This window comes from Phyllobates terribilis, unplaced genomic scaffold (genome assembly GCF_046119375.1).
Source record: "Phyllobates terribilis strain yellow unplaced genomic scaffold, ASM4611937v1 Scaffold_6__1_contigs__length_29720123, whole genome shotgun sequence".
NCBI lineage: Eukaryota > Metazoa > Chordata > Amphibia > Anura > Dendrobatidae > Phyllobates > Phyllobates terribilis.
Window position 1 is genome coordinate 13901232 of NW_027362766.1, and position 12854 is coordinate 13914085.

The window sequence follows — 12854 nt, forward strand, 5'->3', positions numbered from 1 at the left end:
AAATGTTTTTCATGGAAAATCCAAGGGTTATAATTCAGAAAGCGTATGTCATGTACAAAAATGTAAAAAAACTGGCATTCCATATAGTGAATACTGTAAAAAAATAAAACACACGACACAAATATCATTTTTTCATCATACTGACTCACAAAAAAGCTGTCAAAAAGTCATATGTAAAAAAAATATTGTACAAATAAAAACTCCAAATCGTCCTGCAAAAAACAAGCCCTAACATGGCTCATTTGGCAAAAAAATAATATTTAGATTTGAGAGTCCTCAGTGGTTGATACTTTTTAATGGCTAACTGAAAAGATGGTAACAAATTGCAAGCTTTCGAGACTACGCAGGTCTCTTCATCAGGCATGGTACAATATAAATCTAGTATTTCTGTAATCTTTCCGACCCAACAGACAAACCGGTTTTATCACAACTACCGCACGGTGAGCGGCACAAAAAATACAAAATATAAACAATAACTGAACTTTTGTTCATTCTGTGTCTGAAAAATTTGAATAAAAAGCGATCAAAAAATATTATGTGCCCCAAAATGATACCAATAAAACCCCTAATTTATTCTGCACAAAACCAGCCCCCACTCAGGTCCGTCATCTGTCACAGGAACTATAGGGGGTTCCCACATAATTGGTAGAACAAAGACTCAGGAAAAGCGACAGCTCTCACACTTCCAAATAAAATCCAGTGAATTCTGTGCTCCCAAATCCAAGTGCCCACATCTTCTGAGCCACACTGTGCCTTAACCACAATGGCCACATGTTTGGCATTACTGTAGTGGGGAGAGAGCACTTAACAATTTACAGAGTGCGTATCGCCAGAAGCACAAGCTGAGCACAATGTATGAGGGCGCTACAATATATGGTGGCTCTACACTTTATGGGGGCCCAATGTATGGGCACTAAACTGGCATATTTGCAATTCTCCAGAAAAAAAGCATCACGTGGATGTTACAAAATAGTCACTGCAGCCATAGATGAATTCATTGAGAGGTGCAATTTTTACAATGGGGTCACTTTTGCTGTTCTGCTTCGCAAATGTCACCCGCAAACTATTATAGCAAAACCTGTGCTCCAAAAGCCCAAAAGTGCTCGTTCCTTCTCAGCCCAGACCTGAGGCCTAACAGTAATTTCTGACAACATATGGGGCATCACCACGTTTGGGAAAAATTGAGCAATAAATAATGGGGTCCAGTTTCACCTATTAACCCTTTGTACCTGACAAATTTGCAGCAAATACAGAAATTACATTAACATCAATGTTATAAAATTCTGTGAGGCACCTATGGGTTCAAAATACTCACTACACTCCTAGATGAATTCCTTGGGCAGTGAAGTTTCCAACATGGGGTCGCCAGAGGGGTTTCTGCTGATTTGGCACCTCGGGGGCTTGGCTAACGGAGCTCACAATCTATTCAAACGGAATCTGCGTTCTAAAAGACAAGTAGCGCTCCTTCCCTTCCGACCCCTGCTGTGTGCTCAAACAATAGAGTACAACAACATATGGGGTATCACTGTGCTTGGTAAAGATTTCATAACAAATTGTGGGATCTAATTTCTCCCATTTCCCCTCATGTAAATTATTAATTTGGTGCTAAAACAGTATTTTAGTGGAAAAACAATTTTTTTGTTTTCACATCTAGAAGTTAGAACATTTTGTGAATCATCTGTAGGTTAAAAATGCTCAGTAGAACGCTAGATGAATTACTTGAGGGGCCTAGTTGCCAAAATGGGGTCACTTGTGAGAGGTTTCCTCAGTAAAACGCTAGATGAATTACTTGAGCGGCCTAGTTGCCAAAATGGGGTCACTTGTGGGGGGTTTCGTCAGTAGAACCCTAGATGAATTACTTGAGGGGCCTGGTTGCCAAAATGTGGTCACTTGTGGGGGGTTTAGTCAGTAGAACTCTAGATGAATTACTTGAGGGGCCTAGTTGCCAAAAACGGGTCACTTGTGAGGGGTTTCCTCAGTAGAACCCTAGATGAATTACTTGAGGAGCCTAGTTGCCAAAATGTGGTCACTGGTGGGGGGTTTCCTCAGTAGAACCCTAGATGAATTACTTGAGGGGCCTAGTTGCTAAAATGGGTTCACTTGTGGGGGGTTTCCAATCTTTTCCCATGTCAGGGGCTTTCCAAATGCGACATGGCCTTCACAATCTATTCCAGAGAAATAGCGCTCTTTCCTTTCCTAGCCCTGATGACCTCATGTTATTTGCATGGCTATTTTGGCCATTTTTACCATCAGCGCGTCACCAAGGTTTTTCACAGATAGATAAATGAAATAAATGACAAAGCTTCTCTTATCCTTTGCAATGTTGAATACAGACAGCACAAAGATGAGTTTTTCATAGACTTGTATAGGCAAAAAAACAGAAATGTCTCCATGCGTTTTGTAGAGATACATGGTCTATAAGAAACATGGATTACAATGCATTATAATGGGTGCCTATCAATGAAAAAAGAAATGTTTACAACACGTGTGAATGAGGCCTTACAATTAAGTTCTGCTGCCTTTGCAAATGCCCCATTTTCACACCAGCATCAACTCCCTGTCCTTCATGTAATCTACACTGAAGTTCTGCTGCTACCTTGGCTATTCTGCTGGCCTTACAATTGGCAGTAATTCTCTTGCCTGACCCATCTCCTAGCTGTCTACTATGTTTGATAGTGCAAAACATTATTGCTGCTGGGAATCGTGTTTTCTTGAGGGAACACAAACATGAAACAGCTCCCAAAATAGATAGACTTTACCCCCTTTATCCCGAGGGTGGTTTGCACGTTAATGACCAGGCCAATTTTTACAATTCTGACCACTGTCACTTTATGAGGTAATTACTCTGGAACGCTTCAACGGATCCCCCTGATTCTGAGACTGTTTTTTCGTGACATATTGTACTTCATGATTGTGGTAAAATTTCTTCGATATCACTTGCGTTTACTTGTGAAAAAAATCGGAAATTTGGCAAAAATTTTGAAAATGTTGCAATTTTCAAACTTTGAATTTTCATGCCCTTAAATCAGAGAGATACAGTACAGACCAAAAGTTTGGACACACCTTCTCATTTAAAGATTTTTCTGTATTTTCATGACAATGAAAAGTGTACATTCACACTGAAGGCATCAAAACTATGAATTAACACATGTGGAATTATATACTTAACAAAAAAGTGTGAAACAACTGAAAATATGTCTTATATTCTTGGTTCTTCAAAGTAGCCACCTTTTGCTTTGATGACTGCTTTGCACACTCTTGGCATTCTCTTGATGAGCTTCAAGAGGTAGTCACCGGAAATGGTTTTCACTTCACAGGTGTGCCCTGTCAGGTTTAATAAGTGGGATTTCTTGCCTTATAAATGGGGTTGGGACCATCAGTTGTGTTGTGCAGAAGTCTGGTGGATACACAGCTGATAGTCCTACTGAATAGACTGTTAGAATTTGTATTATGGCAAGAAAAAAGCAGCTAAGTAAAGAAAAACGAGTGGTCATCATTATTTTAAGAAATGAAGGTCAGTCAGTGCAAAAAATTGGGCAAACTTTGAAAGTGTCCCCAAATGCAGTTGCAAAAACCATCAAGCGCTACAAGTAAACTGTCTCACATAAGGACTGCCCCAGGAAAGGAAGACCAAGAGTCACCTCTGCTTCTGAGGATAAGTTTATCCGAGTCACCAGCCTCAGAAATCGCAGGTTAACAGCAGCTCAGATTAGAGACCAGGTCAATGTCACACAGAGTTCTAGCAGAAGACACATCTCTACAACAACTGTTAAGAGGAGACTTTGTGCAGCAGGCCTTCATGGTAAAATAGCTGCTAGGAAACCACTGCTAAGGACAGGCAACAAGCAGAAGAGACCTGTTTGGGCTAAAGAACACAAGGAATGGACCTTAGACCAGTGGAAATCTGTGCTTTGGTCTGATGAGTCCAAATTTGAGATCTTTGGTTCCAACCACCGTGTCTTTGTGCGACGCAGAAAAGGTGAACGGATGAACTCTACATGCCTGGTTCCCACCGTGAAGCATGGAGGAGGAGGTGTGATTGTGTGGGGGTGCTTTTCTGGTGACACTGTTGGGGATTTATTCAAAATTGAAGGCATACTGAACCAGCATGGCTACCACAACATTTTGCAGCCGCATACTATTCCATCCGGTTTGCGTTTAGTTGGACCATCATTCATTTTTCAACAGGACAATGACCCCAAACACACCTCCAGGCTGTGTAGGGGCTATCTGACCAAGGAGAGTGATGGGGTGCTACGCCAGAGACCTGGCCTCCACAGTCACCAGACCTGAACCCAATCGAGATGGTTTGGGGTGAGCTGGACCGCAGACTGAAGGCAAAAGGGCCAACAAGTGCTAAGCATCTCTGGGAACTCCTTCAAGATTGTTGGAGGACCATTTCCGGTGACTACCTCTTGAAGCTCATCAAGAGGATGCCAAGAGTGTGCAAAGCAGTCATCAAAGCAAAAGGTGGCTACTTTGAAGAACCTAGAATATAAGACATATTTTCAGTTGTTTCACACTTTTTTGTTAAGTATATAATTCCACATGTGTTAATTCATAGTTTTGATGCCTTCAGTGTGAATGTACAATTTTCATAGTTATGAAAATACAGAAAAATCTTTAAATGAGAAAGTGTGTCCAAACTTTTGGTCTGTACTGTATGTCACACAAAATAGTGAATAAATAACATTTCCCACATGTCTACTTTACATCAGCACAATTTTGGAACCAACATTTTTTTTTGTTAGGATGTTATAAGGGTTAAAAGTTGAGCAGCGATTTCTCATTTTTCCAACAAAATTTACAAAACCATTTTTTTAGGGACCACATCACATTTGAAGTGACTTTGAGGGGCCTTTATGACAGAAAATACCCAAAAGTGACACCATTCTAAAAACTGCACCCCTAAAGGTGCTCAAAACCTCAATCAAGAAGTTTATTAACCCTTCAGGTGTTTCACAGGAATTTTTGGAATGTGGACGAAAACAATGAACATTTAACTTTTTTTCACAAAAATGTTAGTTTAGACCTCAATTTTTTTATTTTCACATGGGTAACAAGAAAAATTAACTACACATTTTGTAGTGAAATTTCTCCTGAGCACGCCAATGCCCAATATGTGGGGGAAAACCACTGTTTGGGCGCACTGCAGGGTTCGGAAGGGAAGGAGCACCATTTGACTTTGTGAATGTAAAATCTTGAATAATTAGCGGACGCCATGTTGCATTTGGGGAGCCCCTGATGTGCCTAAACATTGGAAACCCCCCACAAGTGACACCATTTTGGAAACTAGACCCCTTAGGGAACTTATCTAGATGTGTGGTGAGCACCTTGAACCCTCAGGTGCTTGACAGAAGGTTATAATATTTAGCCGTAAAAATAAAATTTTCATATTTTACCCACAAAAATGTTTTTCATCCCCTAATTTTGCATTATCATAAGTGAAAAAGGAGAATTTGCACCATGAAATTTGTTGTGCAATTTCTCCTGAGTACGCCGATACCCCATATGTGGGGGAAAACCACTGCTTTGGTGTACGGCAGGGCTTGGAAGGGAAAGGAGCACTATGTTGGCTGGGATAGGTTGCAGACACCATGTCGCATTTGAAGAGTCGCTGACATGCCGAAACAGCAGAAACCCCCACAAGTGACCCCATTTTGTAAATTACACCTCTCAAGGAATTCATCTAGGGAAGTAGTGAGTATTTTTAAATTTTTAAATTTATACCATTGGGCAGTGAAGAAAAAAAGAATTATATTTTTACCACAAAAATTTTTTTAGCCTTAGATTTTACATTTTCACACAGGGCAATGGGTAAAAATGGTGCCGAAATGTGTCACAAAATTTCTTCTAAACATGGCAATACCCCATATGTGGCAGTATCGTACCACTTAGCCATAAGGCGAGACCCGGGAGCAACGGAGCGCTATTTGACTCTTGGAGAACAAATTATTGTAGAATAGTTTGCAGACTCCATATACACAGCCCCTAAGTGCTAGAAGAGCAGAATCGCCCCTCAAGTGACCCCATTTTGGAAATGATACCCCTTTGGGAATTTACCTACAGGTGTAGTAACAATTTTGACTCCATGGGTCTTTTCCAGAAACAAGCAGCAGTGGATATTGCTGAGTGAAAATTTCAAACTGCCGTTGAAGTAACCAGTACGCTGTAGTGACCAGTACGTTGTGCCCAGCTTGTGCTTCTGGAGATGACTCGCCCCCTGGGCCGTGGGGCACTCGGATCCGGGCAATTAGGGAAACGGTGGGAGTAGTAGTGGCAACCCGGTTCCGTGGCTCAGGGTGGTCAGGCCAGTGGTAGTCCGTTATGTGCTATTGATAATGTCCGACTACGCCACCCGTGGATTTGCGGTCATTAGGTACCGCCGCTGCAAGGCAGACCGCTGGGGCTGATGAGGTGTGCAGCTGAGATGGTGTGACTCCCCACGGGAAGAGTGCAGCCCCAGGGCAGTGTAGTGGATGGTGGGAGTGATGGTGGTGAGAGTCCCAGTACCGGTAGTGCTGGAGGCACGAAGGAGCACACAGACAATAGGTTGCAGTCCAGGGTCTTTACTGAAACAGGTAAACTGACCCAAAAACAGTCCCAGCTAGGAGGGGACCTGGATGTCTGAGAGCAACGGGGAAATTGGCCCTGGTCAGGGTGAGGGTGTAGGCCTACCGTGCTTTCTGCGCTCCTTCTGGCTATCTCCTCGTTATAGGGTAACAGCCCACGTTTCTGAGCTCTCCGTGTATTCTCGCCTGTATGGCCTGTGACGTGGGTTCCTTTCTGCTCCCAGCCTGGTACGGCTTTACTGGTCCCTTCGGTTGTGGCAGGGCCTCCAGGCTTCTTAGGCCAAGGAATATACAGTCCCTTGCGGACTGGTTCTCTGCTGGGTGATGTGGAATCCTCCCAGCCTCAGACACCAAAGTCTGGTAAAGTCAGTCTCTTATCTGCCAAGACAGGCTCTCTTCGCCTCTTGTCTCTGGCTTGTGGCTCTCCTCCTGCCACACTTCCTCTTAGGTGCAGTGCAACTGTCTGTCCCTGCTCTGCTCCGGGACACGTCTCAGTGCTGAGACAGGCCATCAAGTTCTCTCTAACCCTGCCCCCAGCACCAGCTTTTATAGGGGAAGCCTGCTCCCCTTACTGGCCTGAGACAGGAGGCATTGCATGCTAATGTTCCCCTGACCAGAGAACCTCCCCCTTGCTCTCAGACACAGCTTTAATTACACTTGTGGCATCCAAGCCAGGGTGACACATTCCCCCCTAGTAAAATTTAGTATTCCGGGACTAAATAATAAACAAAGACAATATGCATAACCATAAAACATTAATAGACAAACGACGCACAGATTGAGTTCTTAAGGTCACAGTGTGGTCTGTGACCGGGTGTCCATATCACCAGCACAACGGGGAGCCTTAACCAGGTGGGGGTCTGTCCTACCCCAAGTCCTTCACAGTCTTAGTTCATTCCTTGGTCAGGCTCCGAACGCAGTCCATACAAGGTCCCGGTTATAAAATGTCCATAACCTTTGAGTCCCTACGGTAGCTGCAAGAAACTGAAACACAGAATTACCAAACATGCAGGTAACTTGGCAAACAATTCAACATTTGGCAACAGGGTTATTTACAATTTTAGTACACTCTATATTTTCCAGCGAGCGGGTATCTGTCCCTTTGTGCTCCTGGTTGACCTACGTAGCCCACTGTCTGGTGGTGGACCAACCTGGCTTTCCCCACTAGCTTTAGGGGTACAGCTACCAGCTGGGTGTACAGGCAGGGCAGGCAGCTGTCTGCGGGTTCTTTGGCTTACCGCAGGCATGGCAGGCTCACTGTCAGCAGAGGGTTGACTCTCCTGGGCTGCTGGTACAGGCTCTTCTGCCTCTGGAACTGCTTGCTCCTCTTCACCTTCCGGCTCTGGTGTTGGTTGTTGCTGTGCTGGTTGCAGGAAATGCAGGACGGGTACCACTATGGCATCATTTATGCGAGTCCAGGACTGAGGGAACTCTCCGAGAACGGTGTTGATCATTTCTTCCTTGTCCTCTGCGGGTTCAAGGTCACTCTGATCCTCTTCTGCACTACGGAGTTGCTCGGGGCACCTTTTGAGGTGGTCTCTGGAGACGACGCTAGTGGTTTCTCCTCCGTCCTTGGTGATTACGCACACCTTTGGGTTGTCGTAGTCAGACTGCAGTACGGTGTAGGGTTCCCTTTCCCACTAGTCGTCCAACTTATGTAGCCTTCTTTTTCGCTTTAGGACTTGCTCACCAGGTTCTAGGGGACCAGCAGGGGCGTGTTGATTGAAGAGTTTTTCTTGCCTCTCTCTCACCTGGGCCAGGCTCTTCTCCACACTCTCCTGTACCTTCTTGTACTGCAGTTGCCTTTCCGTATCCCAGTCCGCATCCGGGGAGGTGTCCTCAGGTATTAGGACTCCCATCTCCAGGTCTACGGGCAGCTTACCTGGTCTAGCTCGCATCAGGTAAGCCGGGGTGCAGTTTGTAGCATTCACCGGGATATTGTTGTATAGGTCTATCAGGTCCGGCAGTTTTTCTGGCCACAGGCTGCGTTCCTCCAGGGGCAACGTCTTCAGGAGATCAATGACTATATTGTTCATCTTCTCACACATCCCGTTGGTTTGGGGGTGGTAAGGCGTTGTACGAATCTTCTTACAGCCATAGAGGTTGCAGAACTCCTGGAAGATTTCAGCCTCGAACGCTGGACCCTGGTCTGTCAGGACCTGTTCCGGATACCCGTGTGGATGGCAGAAATATTGCTGGAAGGCTCTGGCCGCTGTTTGGGCTGTCAAGTCCTTTACCGGGACCACCACTAGAAAATAGTGGTCCACGATTGTCAGGGCATAGATGTATCCGGACCGGCTTGGAGCCAATTTGACGTGGTCCAGAGCTACCAGCTCAAGAGGCTGCGTGGTGACGATGGGCCTCAAGGGTGTCTTCTGGCTCGTGCGGTCCTTCCTCCTCAGGTGACAAGGGCCACAGTCTCTGCACCACTTTTCTACAGCTCCTCTCATGCCGACCCAAAAGAACCTTCCTCTTAACAGGAACTCCAGTTTCTTCCAACCGAAGTGTCCCGCTCTGTCATGGTAAGCCCCCAGGACCATGGCTGCATCCTGTCTTGGGACCACGACTTGCCAGGTCAGCTAGTGCGTCCGGTGGTTAACAATCCTTCTGCACAACTTGCCTTCGTAGAGGAACAGCTTGCTCTTCTCCTTCCATAGCTGCTTGGCTTCCTCTGGGGCATCTGGATCTAAGCGGGCATCTTCCCGGGTCAGCAAATCTTTCACCAGGCGGACTGCAGGGTCACTATCTTGGGTCTCGGCCCAGCTGTGGTGAGGTAGGGGATTGATCATCACAGTGGTTAGATCCTCCTCCTTCACGCGGTGAGAGTATTGAGCGGCTCCATACCGGTGAAACGCGGGGAGTTCTACCTCCTCCAGCTCTTCTGGGTCTTCGTCACCTTCAGGTAAGTGAGGCATCCTTGATAGGGCGTCCGCATTGGCATTGGTTTTGCCTGCCCGGTACTTGATCACGAAGTCATAGTTGGAGAGACGGGCCATCCACCGCTGTTCTAGGGCACCCAGTCTTGCATTGTCCAGGTGTGTCAACGGGTTGTTGTCCGTGTACACGGTGAACTTCGCGGAGGCCAGGTAATGCTTGAAGCATTCCGTCACGGCCCACACCACCGCCAAGAATTCAAGCTTGAAGGAGCTGTAATTCTCCGGGTTCCTCTCGGTGGGCCTCAGCGTATGCGATCACCCGCTCTCTGCCCTGTTGGTTTTGGGACAGTACGGCTCCCAGTCCCACATTACTGGCGTCTGTGTGGAGAATGAAAGGCTGGCCATAATCAGGGTAGGCCAGGATCTCATCCCCCGTGAGGGCCATCTTTAGCTGGCGGAAGGACTCCTCTTCCGGTTTATCCCACTTGAAGGGTGGCTTTTGACTTCTGGACTTAGACTGTCCGATCAGGAGGTCCTGCATAGGAGCTGCCATCTTAGTGAACCCAGGGATGAACCTTCGGAAGTAGCCTACCAACCCGAGAAACTGTCTTACCTCTTTGATGTTCGAGGGGCTTGGCCAGCTCTTGATTGCCGTGACCTTGTCAGGGTCGGGGGCCACTCCTTCCGCGCTTACCACGTGCCCTAGGTACTGGACCTTTGGTTTCAGCAGGTGACACTTCGATGGTTTCACCTTCAGGCCATAGCCTGCCAGGGCTTCGAACACCTTGGCCAGGTGCTTTAGGTGGTCCTCGTAGGTCTTCGAATAGAAGATCACGTCGTCCATGTAAAGGAGGACCGTCTCGAAGTTTCGGTGCCCTAGACAGCATTCCATCAGCCGCTGGAAGGTCCCTGGTGCGTTGCAGAGCCCGAAAGGCATACAGTTGAATTCGCTCAGTCCCATCGGGGTGGTGAAGGCGGTCTTCTCCTTGTCAGCCTCTGCCACAGGAACCTGCCAGTACCTGCTAGTAAGGTCCAAAGTAGAAAAGAAGTTAGCAGATTTTAGTGCGGCTAAAGACTCCTCTATTCTAGGCAGCGGATATGCGTCTTTGTGGGTGATACGGTTGATTTGTCTATAGTCCATGCACATTCTCATGGTGCCGTCTTTCTTTTTCACCAGAACCAAGGGGGCTGCCCAGGGGCTACAGCTATCTCTAATGACCCCAGCTTCCTTCATTTCTCTTAGCATGCCCTTTGCGTTCTGATAATGTGCAGGGGGTACAGGTCGGTGTCTTTCTTTTATCGGTGGGTGGCTCCCTGTGGGGATGTGGTGTTCTATCCCTTTTACCCTGCCGAAGTCTAGCGGGTGCTTACTAAAGACTCTCTTGTACTCCTGTACCACCCGGTAGACTCCTTGTTTTTGGTGCAGGGGAGTGGAGTCAGCACCCACGTGGAGTTTCTGGCACCAGTCCTCCTTTTGTTTCTGGGAGCCATTACCCTCCGCCTGAGGAGATGGAGGCAAGGGTTCCACGGCCCTGATAGCTTTGTGTTCGACAACAAACAGTTTGGCGAGTGTAGTGTACCTGGGTAAGTGTACTTCTCTCTCCCCAATGTTGAGGATGCGGACGGGCACCCTCCCATGACGGACATCAACCAACCCCCGGGCTGTCAAAATGGCGGGCCTGCTGTCTGAGTACACGGGTTCTACCATGGCTTGGTAGTCTCTACCTCTCAACCCGATTGCAGTCCGACACCAGATCATCATTTCACTTTTGGGAGGCATGGAAATGGGGAATGGGTCACTCAATCTTACGCTACCGATCTCACCACCAGACAGTTCTACCTGCTGCCGTCTCATCAGGGCTTTTATCTCCTTGTTGAGGACTCTCTGTTGGCTGGAACTAGCATTCACCGCCACCTGTTGTAGAATTACAATTACCTCTGAAAGACAATTTTCAATTACATTAGTACCCACAGTTATTTTAGGGTGACTTTCACATCGGTCAATGTCCACAATAATTACTCCCTGTGCCGGTAGTTCAACTTTACCAATTTTAATGGTCATCTCCTTGAACCCCATCTGCGGCAGGGGTAAGCCATTACTGGCGATGATGCTCAAGTTACTGTCTGGATACCGTGTGATATCAGCATCAGTCCAATACTGCTTAAAAAGTACATAAGGGATAGTGGTTACTTGTGACCCAGTATCCAGCAAGGCGCTCATGGGGATACCGTCCAGCACCACGGGTAAAACCGGGCGCCCCCAACGTACTTATTACGCCAATTGTATGGGCCTGGTGATCTTATGCCTGGGGGTTGGCCCTCTGCCCCAGGTTGGACCCGTTTAAATTACAGTACCTGGAAATGTGTCCGGGCTGGTTGCATCGACGGCAAATGGGCTGTCCATCCTCTGCGTAGCGGTCTGTGGGCCTCCCTCGGAACGACGGGATCCTCCTCTGTCGACGCCACGGGACATCCTCCGGACTTGAAGCCAGCTCGATGGGTCTTGACGGGTCCACTTGCAATGCCTGGACGGTCCTGGTCAACGCCGCGACACTCCTGGTCAGCTCCTGGACTTGGTGGTGCAGGTCTTTCGACGGGGCTTGGTTCAGGGCCTGTGCATCAGCCCCCACGGGGTCCATAGAGGAGGGCGCCGCCTCCTGGTGGTAGGTGAGAGCAGGGCGCCGGGGGTTTATAGCGCCACTGGTTGCAGATTCACGGAGCACCCTTATGGCCCTGTCCTTAAATTGGGCAAAGGTCAGGTCGGGGTTCTGAAAGAACAAGAGGCGCAGTTGGGCCCTGTGGGCGCTAGACAGCAGACCTTCTATGAATTGTTCTGTTAGCAGCTTATCCATTTCCTGCACACTGCCAGGGTCAGTTTGTTGAATAGCCCTCAAGGCTTCCTGCAGATTTAGGGCATAGTCTCTGATGCTGTCCTGTGCCCGCTGCTTACATCCATAGAACCTCATTTTAATCTCAGCGGAGGTACGGGTGTCAAAGGTACCCCGCAGCCGGGCCAGAATACCCTTCACGGTCCTTTTCTCCTCAGTGGGCCATGATTTTACCTCCCTTAGGGCTGCGCCAGTTATCTGCCCTGTCAATATGCTGACCTTCTGTTCCTCTGTCAGGGGGTAGACTTGGAACAAACTGTACAGCCTTTCCTTAAAGTCAGTTAGGGCATGGGGCTCCCCTGAGTACTTGGGCAGCCAGGCCGCTCCAGGGATGTAGGGCAGGGAAAAGGGCATCACCGCTGCTGCAGCCGCGTTGGTGGTAGTGGGCGCCTCTGTGTCCGACATCTTTCTCCCCCCTAGTTAAGCGTGGCCTACCTTCCGACGATCCTCTTCTGTAGGCCGCGGCTCCGCTGCTGCTGCTATGGACGAGGACCTGGCGTCGCGTCCTGATGACGTCA